Genomic DNA, 13,434 nt, shown 5'->3' with positions numbered 1-13,434 from the left:
CTAACTTCTGGGTCAGCTGGACATTATTCTGCGTGACAATGACAATATGTTTCTCTGCTAACTCTAACTGCTGCTGAAAGGCACCAGCCTGTACTGCATTAAATGTCTGTTGTTTTATCGTATCAGTAAAGGACACTAGCTTCGTGTGTAACTCATGTAGCTGTGTTTGCTGCTGCTGGTTCTGTTCACTTTGAGCTACCATTTCCCTCACCTGTGATTGTATCACTTCCTCATCGCACTGTGCACGGTATGATGCTGCACATGTAGTCAGATTTAAAACCTTTTCACCCTTCCGATGTTTGGCCAAGACCTGTGCCTGGATAAACTTAACTACCTTTTTAAATGGAACGTGTTCATGCTTCCGTACACACTCTCCGAACAGGGATTGGATGCTGTCCATATTACATTTCGTGCTTAATTGTTCCTCATATGTTTCCCAGAGACCCTTCTTCACATTGTCTTTTTGTGACATAATATGCAATTTAAAGAGACACCACTGTGTCAGTATAATCTGCTGCCCCTCAGCAGAGTTTATCCTGCAAGAATTTTCGCTGGTCAAACGAATGTTCTTATGTTTGTGAAACTTGCTCCAACACCCTTGGTTTAGGTAGAAGTCACAGTCCTGGGTTTCAGCCCCACTTGTAAGGTCTGGTGTTTGATTTATTTTAATCGTCAGACTGAGGTCAAATACAATTACAGTCTATGTTGGGAGACTAGATCTAAAAGGGACTTCCAGCTCAGATTAGCCATAAAACCACATGGGTCCGAGGCTGCTTTCACAAGCTTCACAGACTTAATGAAATTCTCCACAATCAACACAAAATGTTGATATGTAGCAAAGGGCAGTGGCCAGCAGTTGTGTTAACAATAGAACACAGTCTTTAACCTCCGGTTAACTGTGGAACATTGTCTCTTCATTGAAGTCTATCTTCTGCCTTCTTCTTGATGATGATGTGTGCCTTTGGGGTCTTACAATTTCTTACTTTATACACCTTTCCCAGCTTGGTTATGTGCCAGATTACGTAAAATCCCGCTTCTTTTTATTGGACTGTTTAGTCATTAGCTAACTACGCTTCCATGATGGTATTTCGAGCTTAGTTTAAGTCACTGTCATTCAGTGAGGGTCGGTGGGAGGGGACTCCAGATTCGAGCTGCCTTGACTCTATGAATTCCTTTACAAAGGTCATATCCTGACCCGGTGACATCCTGCTGTGTCTCTTCAACCACAGTGACTACTTAATGGGATTGATATGTGCTTATCTCATTTCACAGCTTCCTGGTCACACTGGCATTGTTTACAGTTTTATACCAGTTAAAGATATAACAGTCTCCCTGGGATAATCCACAGTTTAACGACTTTTAAATAGCATGTCTCAACAGTTGATGATTTGTCCAGAAGTTTATCTAACATCATGCTTTGTGGTTATATCACATGCAGAGTACGATTTTAACCGTTATACTGAAGGATATGATAACGAAGTTCTAATAGTCCTGTAATAAAATAAACTCAATCCTACAATTTTATCCCAACAAGAACAGGGATATCCAGCTTTGTGTTTGGAGACAGCAGTCACTACTGCCCATTGTTGACTGATTCTGTCTGAGGCTGTAGAGTTATAGTTGAACACAGTTTTCTTTTTATTCACTCATTCGCGAGATGTGGGAACCACTGGCGAGGCCAGCATTTATTGCCCATCCCCCATTGCCCTTGAGATGGTGGTGGTGAGCTACCTTCTTGAACCGCTGCAGTCCTAGTGGGGTATGTGCACCCACAGTGCTGTTAGTAAGGGAGTTCCAGGATCTTGACCCAGTGACAGTGAAGCAACGGTTTGTGGCTTGGAGGAGAACTTGCAGGTGGTGGTGTTCCCATGCATCTGCTGCCCTTGCCTGTCAAGTTGGTAGAGGTCGCAGGTTTGGAAGGTGCTGTCTAAGGAGCCTTGGTGAGTTGCTGCAGTGCATCTTGTAGATGGTAGACAATGTGGCCACTGTGGATGGAGGTGGTGAAGGGAGTGAATGTTTGTCGATGGGGCGATAATCAAGCGGGCTGCTTTGTCCTGGATCATGTTGATCTTCTGGGGTATTTTTAGAGCTGCACCAATCCAGGCATGTGGAGAATATCCCATCACACTCCTGGTTTTTGCCGTGTAGATGGTGGACAGGCTTTGGGGAATCAGGAGGTGAGCTACTCGCCGCAGGATTCCTAGCCTCTGACCTGCTCTTGTAGCCACAGGTATTTACATGACTACTCCAGTACAGTTTATGGTCAATGGTAGACCCTAGGATGTTGATAGTGGGGGATTCAGCGATAATAATAGCATTGAACATCAAGGGGAGATGGTTAGATTCGCTCGTGTTGGACATGGTCGGTGCCTGGCATTTGTGTAGCGCAAATGTTACTTGACACTTATCTGCCCAACTCGGGATATTGTCCAGGTCTTGCTGCAGTTCTACATGGACTGCATTAGCATCTGAGGAGTCGTGAATCATGCTGAGCACTGTGCAATCATCAGCAAACATCGCCGCTTCTGACATTATGACTGAAGGAAGGTCAGTAATGAAGCAGCTGAAGATGGTCAGACCTTGAGGAACGCCTGCAGTGATATCCTGGTGCTCATATGATTGACCTCCAACAATCACAACCATCTTCCTTTGCGCTAGGTATGACTCCAACCAAAGTAGTGTTGGATTGGTGACGTCAGATTAGTGATCACGTGGTCAAATATGTTTTTCCCTCTTGTTGGTTCCCTCACCACCTGTCACAATCCTAGTCGAGCAGCTATGCCCTTTGGACTCCGCCAGTTCAGTCAGTAATGGTGCTACCGAGCAACTCTTGTCGATGGACGTTGAACTTCCCCTAATTAGAGTACATTCTGTGCCCTTGCTACCCTCAGTGCTTCCTCCAATTGGTGCTCAACATGGCGAAGCACGGATTCATCAGCTGAGGGAAAATGGTAGGTGATAATCAGCAGGAGGTTTCCTTGCCCATGTTTGATCTGATGCCATGAGACGTCATGGTGTCCAGAGTCAAGTATCTGTCCTGCCGCTGGGATAGGACATACCCGAAATGGTGCTGGCAGTGTCCAGAACACTTTAAGGTATGATTAGGTGAGCAGGACTATGCTTTCTGATGCTTGATTAGTCTGTGGGACAGCTCTCCCACTTTTGGCACAAGTCCCCAGATGCTAGTAAGGAGGACATAGCAAGATCGACAAGGCTGGGTTTGCCTATGTCAATTCCGGTGCCTAGGTCGATGCCATGAGATCTGAGTATCACTGGTAAGGCTAGCATTTTTGATCCATCCATGATTGCCGTTGAGTTGCCCTGTGCTGTTTAGAAGTGTACAGAAAACGGGTTGATACTGACTAGCACACGCTGCAAAGGCCATAAAGGTTGTTCTGAGCTAAAGTAACCTGTCAACAGTTGCAGGCTGCTTTGCTTACAGATTAACAGTTACTGGTGAAATAAATAAAAATACTTGACGTCCATGGAATGTTTAACAAAACACAGGAAATTCATAAAACTCGGATCAAAACCAATATACCTACATACTTCAAAGCTATGTTTCACTTTGATGCCAAGTTAAAACTTTGGATAAGCTTCTTGTACACATCAAAAAACATGCTATCATTGTGTCCAGAAGCATGAAGATAATAGATTGGCATTATTTAAGAGATAAGAGATTTATTTAAAATGCTAATTCACCTAGCCTAAGTGGTCCAAAGTGTTTTAAAAATCCTTGAGAGTGACACCGACTGACATACATTGATGCTGCCAGGGTTTATCTTGCTTTGAAATGCAAATAAGCTAGAAATTCTCAGCGCATCAGATTGCAAGAAGTCTGGAATTTAAGAGACCTGGACTGTTTAATTGTTCTGTGGTTTAAAACGTGTATGTGACCAGGAAGGGAAGATGTGTGTGTTCTGATACCGGTCCTGAGCCATGTGCAATATCCACAAGGGGTGATTAAATTACTGAAGGAAATGTAAACACATGCTCACCATCAAGGCTGTCTCTAATATCATCGTCTCAACAAAGAATTAGACATCTCATTGGACCATTGTAGCTTTTGGCGGATTTTGATAGGACAATGTTATCTTGTCAATGAAACATCCATCCCACCTTGGAAACAAAGCAGCAAAAATCATTGCAAATAGTGATTTGGTGTTTAAGTCGAGTAACATGGTCAGCTACTGAAGAGAATTATCAGCAGAGAGGTGCCTGCTCACTGGGCTATCATGTATGTATGACTCCTTATAACGTATTTGTGACAAATGGTTATATTGCTAACAGATGTATTGCTAATGGGTGTTTTGTATCATTGTTAACAATAGTATTCCTACCGAAACTAATAAAGTCATTGGTGCTTAATTTGAGATTTGAGTTTGTCTCTTTATTTCTCGTAATTCTCAAGTTCAAACCATAGAGTAACCAGTCAAGGGTAAAAGATTACAACTTATAACTGACAGTTGGTTAGATATGTGGACATGAGGCTTCTCATTATCAGGCCCAGGAATGTCTACACAAAGTCCTGTGTGCAGAGTTATGTCCTTGATGAGATAACGGTCCTGGTGAAAAACTTACTGTTCAAAAGTAAGGGGTCGCTCATTTAAGACAGAGTTAAGGAGAATATTTTTCTCTCTGAGGGTGGTTAGTCTTTGGAACTTTCTTCCTCAATAGGCGGTGGAAGCAAAGTCTTTGAAGATTTTTAAGGCGGAGGTAGATCGATTCTTGATAAGCAAAGGGTCAAAGGTTATTGGGGGTCGTGGGAATGTGGAGTTGAGGTTACAATCAGATCAGCCATAATATTATTGAATGCCGGCGCAGTCATAGAGAGGCCGAGTGTCTTATTCCTGCTCGTAATTCGTGTGTTTGTATGCTCGAACGTTAATCTACCTGACTGTGCTGTTCTGTGATTGTGTTCGCTCTTGCAGGCTGCGGAAGAATTGTTCATAGTGAGGGAAAGAGATCATTGTGAGAAAACCACCACTTTTCTACTGCTCCTTTATAATTCTATAACTTTCTTACAATGACCATTTCCTACAGCGTTCTCTAGAATGTAGAAGAGTGAGAGGTGATCTTATTTAAACATATACAATTCTCACGACGGTTTGACAAGATACATGCTGGGTGGAAAGGGTTACATTTTCTTTGGATATTGAGTACACAACAGAGATCACCGTCTCAAAATAAGGGGTTGGCCATTTCGGACTGAGCTGAGGAGAAATTTCCTCACTCAGAGGGTTGTGAATCCTTGGAATCAAGGACGAGGAGCCATAGTCGGGAAATGAGAGCCAGGCCTTTCAGCAGTGAAATTAGGAAACACCTGTGCACACAAGGTGAGGTGGAAGTTTGGAACTCTCTTCCACAAACAACAATTGATGCGAGATCAATTGTAAATTTTAAATCTGAGATTAATAGTTATCTGTCAAGCAATGGTATTAAGGAATATGAGATCAAAGATAGGCGCATGAAGTTAGGTCACAGATCAGACATGATCTCACTGAATAGAAGGGGGACAGGTTTGAGGGGCTAAGTAATGCCATTCCGATAATAAGCCTACCTCCATCACCAAGACTAAACAGGACTGATTCCCCATGTGAATATCTGCAATTTATATTTTAACATTCCATCAACGCGCACTTATACAGTAGAATACGCCACCTACTGGAAATGTAATTCACAAAGACTTATTTATGGTATTTGTTCTTAAGAAGCAGCTCAGTTTCAAAAACACTACTTTTAAAACCAGTGAAGTACTGTTATTTTTGAATGCATGTGTGTGACTGCGGGGAGTTTGTTTAAAATAAGAAGGTCTTTAGTCATATGTTTATCTTTTAAGACTATTTAAGTGTTTACATTTTTTTTGGAATAAATAGTTAATCTGTCGGTGTCTAAAGATACTTGGTTTGGTCTGTTTTATTCTGGGGTTACTAAAGTGTTAATTTGGCTGTTTTCCAATTGCATATGTAACCTTAATAATGAGCTGCGACCTGTGGAGTGACGGGACTGAATTGACGGTGCATTGCTCCCGCCACAGTTGTAATATTTTAATTGGGCGACTCATCTGGGATCAGAATCAGATTAATTGAGTATCTCGTGTTTGGAATTATATTAATGACTTGTCTCTGGGATAGCATAAAACGTTAGCTCTTGCTTGTGGCATTATATTAATTGCTCTCACGTTTGAGATCATATCAATTGGAAACTCTGTTGTCAGGATCCATTTCTAACACCAGTTACCGAAAATAAGGAACCAGTTTTCTTGTATAATAAGGTACAGTTTAGAACATATTTTTTAAAAAATAGAGATTTATCAAGGTGAGCGTTGGTCCTATAAAAAGTGAGTCTGGAGAATTGAGAATGGAAAATGAGGAGATGGCAGATGAATTGAACAGATATTTTGCATTGCTCTTCACTACTGAGGACGAAAGTAAGATCACAGTATTAGCTGTAAGCCAGGAAATGGAAGGAAGGGAGGAACTCAAGAAAATTGCAATCACCAGCGAAGTGGTTCTGAACAAATTATTGGAGATTCAAGTCCCCGGGTCCTGATGGACTTTATCCTCGGGCGTTAAAAGAAGTGGCTAGTGAGATAGTTGATGCGTTAGGTTTAATTTTCCAAAATTCCCTAGATTTGAGGAAGGTCCCTTTCGATTGGAAAATAGCAACTTTAACTATTTTTTTTTTCAAAAATGGAGGGAGACAGAAAGCAGGAAACTACAGGCCAGTTAGCTTAACATCTGTCTTCGGCAAAATGTTAAAAGCTATTATTCAAGATGTTATAGCAGGACATTTAGAGAATTTCACGGTAATTAGGCAGAGTCAACATGGTTTTGTGAAAGGGAAATCATGCTTAACCTATTTATTGGAGTTCTTTGAGGGAGTTACATGTCTGTGGGTAAAGGGGGACAGGTGGATGTATTGTACTTAGATTTCCAGAAGGCATTTGTTAAGGTGACATTTCAATAGTCATTGCAGAATATAAAATCTCATGGCATAGTGGGTAACATATTTGCATGGATAGAAGATTGGTTATCTAACAGAAACAGAGAGTAGGCATAAATGGGTCATTTTCTGGTTGGCAAGATGTAATGAGTGGTGTTCCACAGGGATCTGAGCTGGGGCCTCAACCTTTTACAAAATTATATAAAGACTTAAATGAAGGGACCGAGGGTATGGTTGCTAAATTTGCTGATGACACAAACAGGTAGGAAAGTAACTTGCGGAGAGGACATAAGAAGGCTACAAAGGGATATAGAAGGGTGAAGTAAGTAGGTAAAGGCCTGGAAAATGGCGTATAATGTGGGTAAGTGGGAAATTGCCCACATTACCAGGAAGAATAATGGAGAAGGAATTTATCTAAATGGCGAGAGTTTGCAGAGCTCTGAGATGCAGAAGGATCTGGGCATCCGAGTGAATGAATCCCAAAATGTTAGTATGCAGGTAGAGCACGCAATTAGGAATGCTACTAGAATGTTATTGTTTATCACGAGGGGAACGTAGGGAGGTTATACTTCAGCTACACAGACCATTGGTGAGACCAGATCTGGAGTACTGTCTGCAGTACTGGTATCCTTATTTATGGAAGGATGTAAATGCGTTAGAGTACAGAGAAGGTTTACTAGACTATTCATTGGAATGGGTGGGCTAGATTGGACAGGCTGGGCTTGCATCCGTTGGAATTTAGAAGAGTAAAAGGCCGCTTGATTGAAACATATATGATCCTGAGGGGTCTTGACAGAGTGGATGTTTTCCCTTGTGGGAGAATCTGGAACTAGGGGTCAATGTTTAAAAATACGGGGTCTCCTATTTAAGGCAGAGATGAAGAGAATTTCACTCTCTCAGAGGGTCGTGAATCTTTGGAATTCTCTTTCTCAAAAGGCAGTGGAAGCAGACACTTTGAACATTTTAAAGGCCGAGGTACATAGATTCTTGATAAGCAAGGAGGTGGAAGGTTATCGGGCGGGGGCGGGGGTGTGGAAATGTGGAGTGATCATTTCAGCCATGAATTTATGGAGTGGTGGTGCAGGCTCGATGGGTTGAGTGGACTCTGCCTGCTCCGAATTCGGATGTTCGTATGTTCGTATGACACTACCCTGAGGAACTCCTGCAGTGATGTCCTGGAACTCAGATGATTGGCCTCCAAGAACCTCAACCATCTTTATTTGCGCTAAGTATGACTCCAACCAGCGGATACTTTTCCTCTTGATTCCCATTGACTTCAATTTTGCTAGGCCTCCTTGATACCATACTCAGTCAAATGCTACCTTGGTGTCAATGGAAGTCTCTCTCTTCTCATCTCTTGTGCTCAGCTGTTATGTCCATGTTTGAACCAAGGCTCTATTGCGTTCAGGAGCTGAGTAGCCCTGGCAGAACCCAAACTGAGTGTCATTGAGCAGGTTATTGCTCAGCAAGTCCCACTCGATAGCACTGTCGATGACACCTTGCATCACTTTACTGATGATTGAGAGTAGACTTGGGCGGGTTTGACTTGTCCTGAATTTAGTGTACAGGACATACCTGGGCAATTTTACACAGTGCAGGGTACATACGAATGTTGTAGCTGTACTGGATCAGCTTGGCGAGGGCTGTGGCAAGTTCTGGAGCACAGCTCTTGAGTATTATTGCCGGAATGTTTTCAGGGCCCATAGCCTTTGCAGCATCCTGTGTCCTCAGCCGTTTCTTGATATCACATGAGTGAATCGAATTGGCTGAAGTCTGGCAAATGAGATGCTGGGGACTTCAAGAGGAGGTCCAGATGAATCGACGACTTGGCACTTCTGGCTTTGATTATTGAAAATGCTTCAGCCTTATCTTTTGCACTGATGTGCTGAGCTTCCTATCATTGAGGATGGTGATATTTTTGGAGCTACTTCCTCCAGTCAGTTGTTTAATAGTCCACCTCCATTCTTGGCTGGATGTCGCTGGACTGCAGAGCTTAGATCTGATCCGTTTGTTATTGGATTGCTTAGCTCTGTCTATCGCATGCTGCTTATGCAGTTTGACATGCGTGTAGACCTCAGTTGTACCTTCACCAGGTTGGCACCTCATTTTCAGGTATGCCTGGTGCTGCTCCTAGCATGCCCTCCTTCACTGTTCATTGAACCAGAGTTTTATTTCTTCCCCGGATTGATGGTAGCAGTAGACTGGGGGATATGTCTGTCTATGAGGTTACAGATTGTGATTGAGTAGAATTCTCCGTTGCTGATGGCCCACAGCGCCTCATGCATGCCCAGAGTTGCATTGCTATATCTGTTAAAAATCTACCCAATTTACTGTGGTGGTAGTGCCACATACCACGATGGAGGGCATCCTCAATGTAAAGGCGGCACTTCGTCTCTACAAGGACTGTGCGGTGGTCACTCCTACCAAAACTGTCATCTGTGGCAGGTAGATTGCTATGAACAAGACCACGTTTGTTTTTCCATCTTTTTGGTTCCCTCACCACCTGTCGCATACCCTGTCTTGCAGCTGTGTCCTTTCGGACTCGGCCAGTAGTGTTGATACCGAGCCACTCTTAACGATGGACATTGAAGTCCCCCATCCAGAGTACATTCTGTGCCCCAGATACCCTTCGTGCTTCCTCCAAGTGCTGTTTAACACGGAGGACTATTGACTCATCAGCTGAAGGAGGACAATAGGTAGTATTCAGAAGGACTTTCCTTGCCCATATTTGACCTGATTCCATGAGACTTCATGGGGTCCAGATTCGATGTTGAGCACTCCCACGACAATCCCTCCCGACAGTATACCACTGTGCCACCAGCTCTGCTGGTTTTGTCCTGCCAGTGGGACAGGAAATACCCAGGGATGGTGATGGCAGTGTCTGGGACATTGTCTATCAGGTATGATTCTAAAGATATGTCGATGTCAGGCTATTGCTTGACTCGTCTGTAAGATAGCTCTGGCACAAGCCCCCAGATGTTCCTAAGGAGGACTTTGCAGTGTCGACAGGGCTGGGATTGCCATTGTCGTTTCTGGTGTCTCGGTCGATGCTAGGTAGTCTGTCTGGTTTAATTATTTTTGATTGAATTCGTCGTGGTTAGTTACAACGGAGTGGCTTGCTAGGCCATTTCAGAGGGCATGTAAGAATCAACTACGTTGTTGTGAGTCTGGAATCTCTTGTAGCCCAGACCAGGTAAGGACAGCAGACTTCCTTACTTAACGCACATTAGGGAACCAGATGGGCTTTTACAACAATCGACAATGGTTTCACGGCCAGCATTAGACTAGATTTGAATTCCAGATTATTAATTCAAGTTCCATCTTTGGCTGTGGTGGGATTCGAACCCATGTCCCTAGAGAAATATACTGGATCTCGATGCTGTTAATTCAATGACAATATAATTACACCACCTCCTCCCCAATTGTTTTTCTCATTTACAATTTAATCATGCTTCTGCACAGAAAGAACAGCAGCATAACTCAGCATTTTGATAGCTAAATAAGTAAATTATTGGCATCAATTTCTTGTAATTGGCGCATTTCTGAAAAAATATGCGAGAAGGTGCTCAAACGGGATCCAGCCATATGCGTCCATATGAGCCAAACGTTGTGAGAGAAGCACGTGTACTTCCTTGTAGTCCTGCTCATATCCATGTTCTCGTGAAACAACCAAAGTACTGTATTTTTTATTTCCTTATTTCTAACTCCTTACAGCAACAATATTAAGCCTCCAATATGTTAGATCAACGCCCGACATCCCACTTTACTTGTTTTCATGTATACAGGTCCGAAGCTCGATCAGGCAATTGGACCCAAGGTCTCACACAAATCACAACTTGAGGTCAGTTCTATTCCACTCTTTGCCCCATCTGGCTGACAATTTATATAGATGCTTATAAATTGGACCGTAACTCAAACACTGGTAGAACAACAAACACACTGCATCAAGTGGGTTTTATGAAGTAATAATTCAATACTTAACAAAGGTGGAGCTGAACAATAATTTTGGGTTATTGCTTCCCAAGTTGTTGTAATGCAGGTGATATCGACATTGGTCTCTTGTTATAGCTTCTTCTGTGTCTCTTCACGTCGTGATCACAATGTGTTCCAACGTCCTGCTTTTATCCATCTTTTCAAGTTCTTGTCATACCATATTTGGTCATGTTTCAACATTACCTTGTCTCTTCCTTGATTCGTTTAAGCAATCATTGGATTGGTCAGGTGTGACCTCACGTTCCATACGTTGCCTCATTATTTATCAATGTAACAATTGTTATCTCAGAATTCACATCTGATTATTCAGTGCATGACAATCTCCTTCATGTGCAGAATACCAGGAATAATTACATTTGATATGATTCGAGGCAGGTTAGTAGTGGCTCTTTGCAATTTAACCATCGCATAAAAGGAGATCAAAAATAAAAAATCAGAAGGAAAAAAAAAACTATCAAAACCCACTGTGTGTTCCTAAACTGCGGGTGTCTGAGATCAATTTGATCAGTGCCAGAGGGATGGTTGAAAAAAAAAACTTTTAAGGATGAGGGACCATAATATGATAGAATGTTACATTATTTTTGAAAGTGAGCCTGTTCAATCTGAAGCCAGCGTGTTATATTTGAATGAAGGAAACTATAAAGGGATGAGGGGTAAATTAGCTGAGGTGGATTGGGAAAATACATTGTAAGGTATGACAGTGCATAGGCAGTGGATAGATTTTAAAGGAATACTACATAGTTTACAGAAACTATAAATTCTTTCTGTCAAAGCACATGAGACACTAAAGTAAAGGCATTCAACCATGGATAACAATGGAAGTTAAGGATTGCACAAGATTAAACGAAAAAAAGCCTATAAGTTTGCCAGAAAAAAGTGGTAAACCTCGAGGATTGGGAGGATTTTAGAATACAGCAATGGAGGACGAATAAACTGATCAAGAAAGTGATAATCGAATATGAATGTAAGCAAGCGAAAAAAAAAACTAAATCAATAAAATGGACTGTCAAAGCGTCTATCGGTACGTAAATAGGAAATGCTTGGCTAAGACAAAGGTGGGTTCATTACAGGCAGAGTCAGGAGAATTTACAATTGTGATTAGAGAAATGAAAGAGAAGCTGAATGATTACTTTGTGTCCGTCTTCACTGAGGAAGATACAAGAAATCTCCCAGAATTAGCGATCCATGGGATTATGGAGAATGAGGAGTTGAAGGAAATTAGTATTAGTAAGCAGCTTGTGTTGGAGAAATTAATGGGACTGAATGTTAATAAGTCCCCAGGACCTGATATTCAATATCCAAGAGTGTTGAAAGAGGTAGCTATGAAGATATTGGATGCATTGGTGATCATCATCCAAATTTCTATCGATTCTGGAACGGTTACAGCAGCTGTCACCTCACTATTTAATGTCACCCCACCTTTTAAGAAGTGAGGGAGAGAGAAAACTGGGAACTACAGACCTGTTCACATTACATCAGTCGGAGAGAAAATGCTACAGTCTATTCTAAAGGATGTGAGAAATGGACAATTGGATAATAATGATCTGATTGGCACAGGCAGCATGGATGTATGAATGGGAAATCATGTTTGCCGAACCTATTCGAGTTTGAGGAGGATGTTACGAACAGCATTGACAAAGGGGGCTCGGTGGACATAGTATACTTTGATTTTCAGAAGGCTTTTCATAAATACCCCACAGGAGATTGGTTAGCAAAATTATAGTACATGGGACAGGAGGTAATATACTAGTATGGATTAAGTATTGCTTAACAGGCCGAAAGCAGAGAGTAGGAATAAACGGGCCATTCTCGTGTTGGCAGGCTGTGACTAGTTGGGTACTACAGGGATCAGTGCTTGGGCCCCAACTGTTCAGAATATATATCAATGATTCGGATGTGAGGACAAAATGTAGTATTTCCAAGGTCGCGGATGACACAAAACAAGGTTGGAATGTGTGTTGTAAGAAAGATGCTAAGCAGCTTCAAGGAGATTTGGACAGACTTAGTGAGTGGACATGAACGTGGCAGATGAAATTTAATGTGGAAAATTGTAAGGTTATTCACTTTGGTCGGATAATTAGATGGACATTGTAATTCTTAAATGGTAAGAGATTAGAAAGTGTAGATGAACAAAGCAACCTGGGTGTCCTTGTCAAAACGTCACTGAAAGTTAACGTACAGGTGCAGCAAGCAATTAGGAAGGCTAATGGTATCTTAGCCTTTATCGCAAGAGGATTTAAGTACAGGTGTAGTGAACTCTTGCTTCAATTGTATCGGACCTTGGTTGGACTGCACTTGGAGTACTGTGTGCAGTTGTGATCGCCTTACACTCTAAAAGATATTATTGCCAGAGAGGGATTGCAACCAAGAGTCACCAGACTTGTCTCTGGGATGGGAAGGACTGTCAAATGAAGAGAGATTGGGGATCCTTGGCTTGTATTGTACAGAGTTTCGAAGAATGATAGATGATGTCATTGACACCCGCAACACACTTAC

This window comes from Heterodontus francisci, unplaced genomic scaffold (assembly GCF_036365525.1).
Source record: "Heterodontus francisci isolate sHetFra1 unplaced genomic scaffold, sHetFra1.hap1 HAP1_SCAFFOLD_386, whole genome shotgun sequence".
In the NCBI taxonomy this organism is placed as follows: Eukaryota; Metazoa; Chordata; class Chondrichthyes; order Heterodontiformes; family Heterodontidae; genus Heterodontus; species Heterodontus francisci.
The sequence above is the reverse complement of the archived record's forward strand: the minus strand, read 5'-3'. Positions refer to the sequence as shown.